Source organism: Leptonychotes weddellii, chromosome 1 (genome assembly GCF_054177405.1).
Source record: "Leptonychotes weddellii isolate Sample4059 chromosome 1, ASM5417740v2, whole genome shotgun sequence".
Classification (NCBI taxonomy): Eukaryota; Metazoa; Chordata; class Mammalia; order Carnivora; family Phocidae; genus Leptonychotes; species Leptonychotes weddellii.
Genome location: NC_138369.1, coordinates 120,967,790 through 120,977,155, shown reverse-complemented (window position 1 = coordinate 120,977,155; position 9,366 = coordinate 120,967,790).

Genomic DNA, 9,366 nt, shown 5'->3' with positions numbered 1-9,366 from the left:
GTGGGACTGTATGCTGGAAACTACAAAATAGATGAAAGAAAGCAAAGCCCTAAGTAAATGGAGATAGATTGGAAAGCTCGATGTTGCTAAATGTCATTGCTCTCCAAATTGATCTAAAGGTTAAACACAATTCTAATCAGGAACATTATAGGCTTTGTTATACTTGTTATATATAGACAAGTAGATTGTAAAATTTATATGGAAATGCACAGGACCTAGAATACCCAGAACAATTCTGAAAAAGAACAACAGTGTTGAAGCCCTTGTATTTCCTGATTTTGATACTTGCTGGGAAGCCACAGTAATTAAGCCACAGTGGGCTCAGTGAAAAAACAAACACGTAGAGGGCAGGAATAAGAGAGTTTTATTAGCTTATTCTGGAGTTGAAAATTTCAGATTCATCTTTTCAGCTTTCTGGTAGATGCTTTCAGTTTGTAGATTGGTGTTTATTTTATTTCTTCAGTTATAGCTGCTCCATATTTTGTATTTCTTCTTTAAGGACTCCAAGTTTACCCATGTTGCTTTGCTTGTCTTCTGTGTCAACGGTTTCCTTCCTGACCCTTTTTACTTTGCTATCTCATTTAATGTCTTGGCTGTTTGCTTGTATTTCTTTAGTGCCACTTACTAAATTTACATTTGAACCTGTTCTGCCTTGGGTGCTGTAGCTGGTCAAATGGTGGCCCCCCCAAAAGATAGGTCCACTCAAAGACTGTCAATGTGACTTTTTATGGGAAAGGAGTTTGTACAGTTGTAATTATGGTATAGATCTTGAGATGAGATCATCCCAGATGACCTGGGTGGGCTCTAATTCCAATGGCAAGTGTCCTTAAAAAAGAAGGGGAGCAAACATAGAAAAGAAGAGAATGTGAAGTTGGAGGCAGAGATGACAGTGATGCAGGTACAAACCAAAAAGCCCAGGGATTGCTGGCAGCCACCAGAAGCGAGGAGAGAGCTCCAGAAGGAACCTGCCTTGCTGACATCTTGATGGCAGACTTCCAACCTCTAGAACTGCCAGAGAATCCATTTCTGCTGTTTCCAGGCACCCAGCCTGTGGTGATTTGTTCAGGCAGCCCTAGGAAACTAACACACTTAACTTCTTAAAATTGACTCTTCAGGGCCTCTTCAGTGGCTCAGTCGGTTAAGCTTCCGACTCTAGATTTTGGCTCAGGTCATGATCTCAGGGTCGTGAGATCCAGCCCTGCATCCAGCCCCACATTGGGCTCTGCACTGGGTGTGAAGCCTGCTTAAGATTCCTTCTCCCTCTGCCCCTCCCCACCCACTCTTTCTCTTAAAAAAAAAAAAAAATTTACTCTTCAATCCTGAGATGATTTTTCTTTTGTTATATTTATTTCTTGAGTTCAGGCAACTCTCTTAATTTCTTCCTGTTCTTTTTCCAAATCCATTTATGTTTTTAATTTCTGATTATAGGCAGTTTTTTATATCTCCAAGTACTTTTCGAGGTTATTTAGTTTGGTCTTTTCTTCTGCTTCATGGCTGTTTTATGTTGTTTGGATTTGTTTGTTTGTTTTCTATCTCCCTTGGAATGGTGGAGGATTTTATCACTTGAGATGTATTAATTCTCTTTTTCTTTACCTTTAAGTGAATTTGCATAGATTTGTTTCATTTTCTTCAATTCTTTTTGTGGATTTGGGGTGGTTTACAAGAATCTGGGTTTAACGGTGCCTTCTGTCAATATGTGGCAAAGTACAGCTTTTTAATGTTTGTTTTTGGTGGTTAGGGAGAGATTGTCTGTCTTCCATGTGAAATCCAAGCCTGTGATGTGCACTGAAGAATATAAACTTTTATCTTAAGGCCCTCACCTTTCCAATTCTGTGTGGTTGAAACGTATTGCCTTCTCAGGAAGAGCTTCCAAAAGCATACAGCATTCTTGCATTACCCCAAGTGCTCACCTCACATTTCCTTATATGGGACACTTCCTTGGAACCATCCCCACCTTCACTCCCTGCTTCCCTCTCTCTTTCTAGAAACCACTGTTTTGGTATTTCCCACAAAAACAAGAAATGTAAACCAAGAAGGAACAATTGGGGGCAGCAGAGAGGAACAGAATTCAAAGAGCAGAGAGGGGCAAAGGGAGTTCCTGAGAGGAGGATGAAATGAAGTCCCAGGACAGTATTGTTTAGTGTAGGATTAGAGATCGCCAGCTCTGGAGGGACAGTTCCCCCACAGGCCCCCTCAAAACATGAAGGTAGTATCTAATATTTATAAGTAAATATATTGAGAAAAGTTTTATAGTTCTGTCAGAATTGGGGGATAAACTAGTGATACTACAAAAGAACACTAAGCAAGCAACAACAAAAAATGTGGGGCACCTGGGTGGCTCAGTTGGGTAAGCATCCGACTCTTGATCTCAGCTCAGGTCCTGATCTCAGGGTTGTGAGTTCAAGCCTTGCACTGGGCTCCACGCTGGGCATGGAGCCTACTTAAAACAAACAAACAAACAACAACAACAAAAAAAAACATTAACTCTGGCATAGGAAGAATTTAAAAAAAAGAAAATGTAACCATGAAATATGACTCACCTAATAACATTTATATAACAAAAAATGCAATAATTGAATATTGATTTAACCAAACATGGTACTATTAGTATTATATCAGGAGTGGGATCCAGAAGTGTGTATGGGTGAAGGTTGAGTTGTAAGATAGCTAAGTTTTCATCTTCCACTGTAGAAAATAATTTTTTTAAAGATTTTATTTATTCATTTGAGAGAGAGCTAGAGAGAGAGCATGAACAGTGGAGAAAAGGAGAAGCAGGCTCCCCGCTGAGCAGGGAGCCCGACATGGGGCTCCATCCCAGGACCCTGGGATCACGACCCGAGCCAAAGGCAGACACCCAACTGACTGAGCCACCCAGGCGCCCCTGTAGAAAATAATTTCTAAACTGAAAAATAAAAATCAGGATCAAGCTTAGGAAGCACTAATGTCACATTCTCCTGCCTCTGTCCTCCGTACTAGATACCTTTACTCACATACCTCAGCTCCTTTGAAGGCAATTCCCCTCCACCTTCTCTACATCACACTGTACTCTTAAGAGTCAAATCAGGTCCCATATTCTTCTGAAAGTCACCCCTGTTTGCTTGAACAAAATTGGGCCCTGAGCTCTCATATTCATAATTTATTACGCTTTCCTGGCATCTCATATTTTGTTTTATATTATTAGATAGCAATGATTTGGAACTTGCAGCAAACGCTGAGCCCTCAGAGGAGGCAGGGGAATAATAAACGTTCAATAGGTACAGACATCCAAGAGAGGATGCAGTATCTTACTTACTATACTCACTTGCCTACTTACTATGGAGTGAGGGATGGGAAAGAAAAGGGGCTGGCAAGGGCTGGGGAGCAGAGGAATAAGGCCAAGGTGTTTGGCATTACCCCTTCAAAGTAAGTTTCCTAGAAGAGGCCTTGAAACAGACATGGAGAGAGGAGTAAGCAAGAGTAAATGTTTGAGATATTTGTGTCTTTGCTCTCTGTTTTTTTTTCCTCCAGCCTAACAAGGGTTCTGGAGGAAATTACTAAAGAATCTCAGCTACTTGTTAACCTAATTCATTCCCTCAGAGCCTTCTGTGTGCCAGTCACTACTGACAGCCCCACCAAATGTAATGGTGATGCCCTTGTTAATACAATAATTGGAGTCACAAGTTTACTTCCTCTCCATAAATCTACTCAAAGTCTGACCTCATCCAGCCACTCCATCTCACTCATGATCTCTTAATTTTCTGAACTCAGAGTATTTCTTTCTGGATCACTTTGGAGTAGACAGAAGGGGGCCCTGCCCAGATGCCCTCAGAGTCCTTTTACCACTGTGTCTCCATCCCCCAGCTTCTGCATGCTTGGCAGTTAACAGTCAACACCTATGATCTTCACAGGCTTTCTCTCCTAGGCAATGGGGCTGCCCATCCTTACTGAGAGCGGGAGGTGCCTGGGTGTTTTACATCTACCTTCAACCCACTCCCCCCCCCACACACACACACACAGCTCCTTTGTTGTGAAACGAACAGGTGAACAAACTGAGGAGTCAGTTACTCCCAGAGGTATCTACAATTCAGGTTGAAGGTGGCACTTCACCAGAAATTGCAGCCTTGCTTAGCCTCTTCTCCTCCACTATCCTGCTTCTGCCACTTCCTTACTAGTTCCTTCCTTAATAAATCACTAGCACCTGAATCCTTGACTCAGGATCTGATTCTGGGAGAATCCAATTTAAGACAGTTGGTACCAGAAATGGTCCTAGGAAGCATACTCTAAGGATGAGATTCTGGAGTTGGATCATACACTGGCCAGAAGAAAATGACTCCATGCTCGTGGTGATAGGCCCTGACACCCTGTAGCATTTGCAGTTACTAAAACTTTCACCTGGGGTTAACTCGGACGGTACACAGGTAGAAGGGAATGTATTAGCTTATTCATTCTCTTCAGCATTTGGGAGATAAAAGGTAAATCATAATTATGACTACCACAGAATTTGCTATCACTCGGTGTCCTTGATACATTAAAGAAAGGCCTGCCACCTGCAGCATAGAATTATACACCATTAAAACAAAGACAAAAAGCAGCTCCTAGCATGGTACTGAGCCCTGATAGAGACAGAGGACCCGATCTTAGGAAATCAAGTAACTCTGGGACCAGAGCTGCCTATCTTGAGCTGAGAGCTGTCAGAATTACCAAGCCGTAATGTTGGTCAGGTGCAGCAACAAGCCATTGTGTGACAGAAGTGGTATGTTCTGGGATGTTGCTGGAGCTGGTACAGAGGACACAAATAATCTCTGAGGAAAGTCAGCTCAGTTTTACTCATTACTCATCACCAGTACACCAATAGCTTCTCGGCTAACAACTATGGTATCATGGGGGAGTTCCTCTGATCAGCCAACAAAGGAGGAAAATAACCAGGTCTGTTTCATGGATGGATTGAGTATGTTGGTTTAAGTCCCAAATGAACCATGGACCATATATTAATCCACACTCAAGGGGGCCCTGAAAGACAGTGGTGAGGAGAAATTCCCCAACTGGACAGAGTTTAGACATTGCATCTGGTCATCTACCTTATATGGAGAGAGAAGTGGCCTGTGGTAAGGATATGTACATAGATTCATGGACAGCAGTGAATGGCTTGGCTGATTGGTGAGGGGCCTAGAAGGAGAAAGATGGGAAAATCAGGAATAAAGCAGTCTGGAGAGGAAGCATACAGATGAACCTATAAGAGTGGGCTCAAAATGTGAGCATCCTTGTACAACATGCTTCATGCCCACCAGTAAGCATCCCTGCAAGAGAGGCATACCACAAGCTGGACAGAGTGACTCTTCCAATGGATGTCAGTTCGCCTCATTCTTGGCCGTATCAATGTTTGTACTATAGGTTCATGAACAAAGCAGCCATGAAGGCAGGATAAAGACACACTACTTATGGGCCCATAGCTCCCTTTCACCCAGGTGGACCTAATTGCTGGCATTGCTAAATGTCTGACTTTTCGGAAACAGAAGCCAACACTGAGTCCAAATATAGTGTTAGCTCTCAATGAGTCACTTAGGGAAAAGTTGATTACATTGGACCCTGTCCACTCTGAAAAGGGAAGCGTTTTTCTTGATTGGGTTTGATGTATATTCCAGGAATGGGCTTGCCTTTCCTGCCCCCAGGCCTCAGTGCACTAGCCAAGGACCCACAGAGCATCTGATTTACCAGCATGAAATACTGCATAACAATCCTTTGAATGTACGTCCATGGGCACAAAACTGTAGGATCCGTTAGTCCTACCATGTACTATATCATCCAGAGGCTGCTGGCCTAATAGAGTATTGAATTGGCCTCTTAAAGGCATGGCTGAAGTGGCAGCTTTGAGAGGATACCCTGTGAGAATTAGAGTCTGTGTAATCATTGGGTAGAACATAGGAGTCTGGCAGTCGACTGATAGAAGTAGGAAATGACCCCCATTACCATCACTCCCACTTAAAGAATATGTACTTCTTGTTCCTGCAGACTTAGGTTCTGTGGGTCTAAAGGTCCTGATTCCCAGGGGAGGTATGCTTCCACCAGGGGATATATTAAGAATCCCATTAAACTTAAAGCTATGGCTACCATCTGGTTATTGCCAGTAAACCAAAAGATACAGAAATGAGTTGCCATACTATCAGGGGAATTGACTCTGAGGAGGTAGAACTATGCTTCATAATGAAGGTAGGGAGGAATATGTTTGGTGTTCAGGTGGCTCATTGGGATATTCCTTGGTACTCCCATGGCCAGGATCAAGTGTGAATGGGTAGCTACAGAGCCATGGCCTAATAAAGGCATGGTAACCAGGAGCTCAGAACCCCGAGGTTGAAGGTCTGGGTCTTCTCACCAGGCTAGCCACCTAGACTACAAGAAATGGTAGCCAAGGGCAAGGGTGGAATCTAGAACAGGTAGTAGCAGAGAAAAATGACAAATATTACTTACAGTCTCAAGACCAATTGCAGTGTGAGGGCTGTGGCTTATCTCATTAACACAATCTCATAAGCTTTCCCCCAAAAACTTTGACCAAGGGTTCCTTTTTCTCCACATCCTTGCCAACACTTGTTAGTTCTTATCTTTTTGATGAGAGCTTTTCTAACTTTCTGTGAGGTGATATCTTTTGTGACTTTGATTTGCATTTCCCTGATGATTAGTGATGTTGAGCACTTCTTTACTTGTTGGCCATTTGTATGTTTTCTTTGGAAAAATATCTATTTAGTTGCTTCTCCCTCTGACCATTTTTTAATTGGATTGTTGGTTTGCTATTGAGTTATATGAGTTCTTTATATATTTTGGATTTTTAACTCCTTATCAGACACAGGATTTGCAAGTATTTTCTCCATTCTGTAGGTTGCCTCTTCATTTTGTTGTTTCTTTGCTATGCAGAAGCTTTTTAGTTCAATGTAGTTCTATTTGTTTATTTTTGCTTTTGTTGCGTGTGTTTTTGGTGTCATCTCCAAAAAATCATTGCCAAGACCAATGTTAAAGATGTTATTCATGTGAATTTTTTTTCTATGAGTTTTGTGGTTTCAGTTCTTATGTTTAATTTAAATCTGTGGTCCATTTCGAGTTAATTTTTGTGAATGGTACAAGGTAGGGCTCCAATTTCATTCTTCTACATGTGGTTATCCAGTTTTCCCGGCTCCGTTTATTGAAGAAACTATTCTTTCCCCATTGTATATCTTCTAGGCAGCATATAGTTGGGTCTCGTCTTTTTATCCATCCACCTCTTGATGTCTTTTGATTGAAGAATTCAATCCATTTACCTTTAGAGTAATTATCGATAGTAAAGACTGATGTCATTGTATTCTTTTCTAGCTGTTTTGTAGTTTCTTTGTCCCTTTCTTCATTTCTAGCTGTGTTCCTTTATGAATTTATGATTTTCCTTAGTGGTACGCTCTGATTTTCTGCCCTTTATCTTCTGTGATTCTACTATAGGTTTTTGTTTTGCGGTTACTGTGAGGAACCACACTGGCAAATCCATGTTTGGTTCTTTTTCGTGTTTTCTATCTCTTTGCCGAACTTCTTATTCTGTTTTTGTATTGTCTTCCTGATATCATTAAATTATTTATCTGTGTTCTCTTTCAGCTCTCTGAGCATTTTTAGAACAATTATTTTGAATTCTTGGTCAGACAATTCTTGAATCTCCATTCTTTGGGACCAGTGACTAGCGGCTTACTGTATTCCTTTAGTGGAGTCGTGTTTCCTTTATTCTTAACGATTCCTGTAGCCCCATGTAGGCGTCTGTGCATTGGAAGAAGCACAGACTTTAGGGATGGCCTCTGGTAAGGGAAGACTTTCACTTGCAGGTGGGGGCGTGCTGGAGTACGCTGTGTCCCCAGGTCTAGGAGTGCAGGGCTCCAGCTATGGGAGCGTGTGGCAATACCAGGTCCAGGAGGAGGCATAACGTCTCTTCAGCTCAGGCCACCAGAGTCCCTAGCATCAACAACTCTGTGTCCTTGGTGAGGACTCAGAGGAGGGTTCATAATGGCTGCAACAGCTGTTGTGATCTTCAGCGGCACCTCCAGGCCCAGCAGCTGGGGGCCGGAGCTGGTGGTGTGCACATGCTCAGCTGTGGGGGCCAGCTGCAGGTGCCTGTGTAACAGCAGGAGCCAGTTGCAGACATACATATCCAGGGCAGGCAGCAAGGGCCGGGGACAACCACGCACTCACTGGCAGCTACGGAGGCCCTAGATGTCAACATGATTTTCTGTGGTGCAGCCTCCTACCGCATGTGTGTACTTCAGTGGAGGCTGGGGACAAGGGTCGGGCCGGGGTAGGCAGATACACAGATGGAGGGGCTAGCTCCAGCTTAGTACAGTGGTGCAGGCCAGTGACGGAACACACGGCCTGATCTGGGCCCATAAGCAGCTGTGCGGTTCCTGGCCAGCAGCATGCTTTCCCGTGGCTGCACAGTCTCCGTGGGCGCGCGCACTGCAGTAAAGGCTGGTGACGGCTGGCTGGTGAGCAGCATGCAAGGGAACAGTCGGAGAGTCTGGCCCTGAGTGCACACATAGCAGTGGCGGCGGCGGGGTGTGTGCGCGCGTGTGTGTGTGTGGTCAGCCGTGAAGATCTAGGCTGGTATTTTGCTGTGCTGCAGCCACAGAGGCCCAAGCCGGCTGCCAGTGTGGGGCAGGTGATGGAGCAGGAGGGGGCGGTGATGGAGCAGGAGGGACTCAGGCAGCTGGCATCAGCGAACCCAAATACCTGTAGAGCCAAAGGCGGTGAAATATGCAGGGGTCTGGCAGCCGAACTGGCCATTGGCTCTTTCTTCGGTGGTAAAAGCGGCTGGGTCTGTGTGTGGAGCAGGTCGCCGTGAGCCACGCTTGCTCCTACCGCGTGGCTGCTATCCGAAGCCCCTGGTTTCCTTTTTGTTCCTGGCCATCGCTGTACAGCTCAGTTTTGCCTGTCTGGTGGGGTGAAACTGAAGCGGGTCTTTTCTCTGGTACCATGAAAGGATGGAGAAGCTGGTTGTTCAACAGCCTGCTTTTCCTTTCCTGACCAGAGGAGCGCTCTCTAGCTGGGAAGATCCCCTTGGCACTGAGCACACCAGTTGGCGAGGCGGGGCCATGCAGGCAGAATGAAGTCGCCTGCCTTCTCGTGCAGTTATGCTCAGGTTTTTGTTGTTGTTGTTGTTCCACTGTGTTGCTAACATTTCTTGTTGGACCCCAGAGCTGGTGGTTGTTTTTTTTTTCCATAGCTAGCTGTCTAATTATTGATCTTCGTGTGGGGACAGGAGCTGGGGTCTCCTAAATCACCATTTTGGTGATGTCACTCTCCTTGTCATTATCATTGTCATTATAATCTTTGTAACTTCATCATATGGCACCAGGACTGGGCATAATATATATACATTAGTATTTGTCA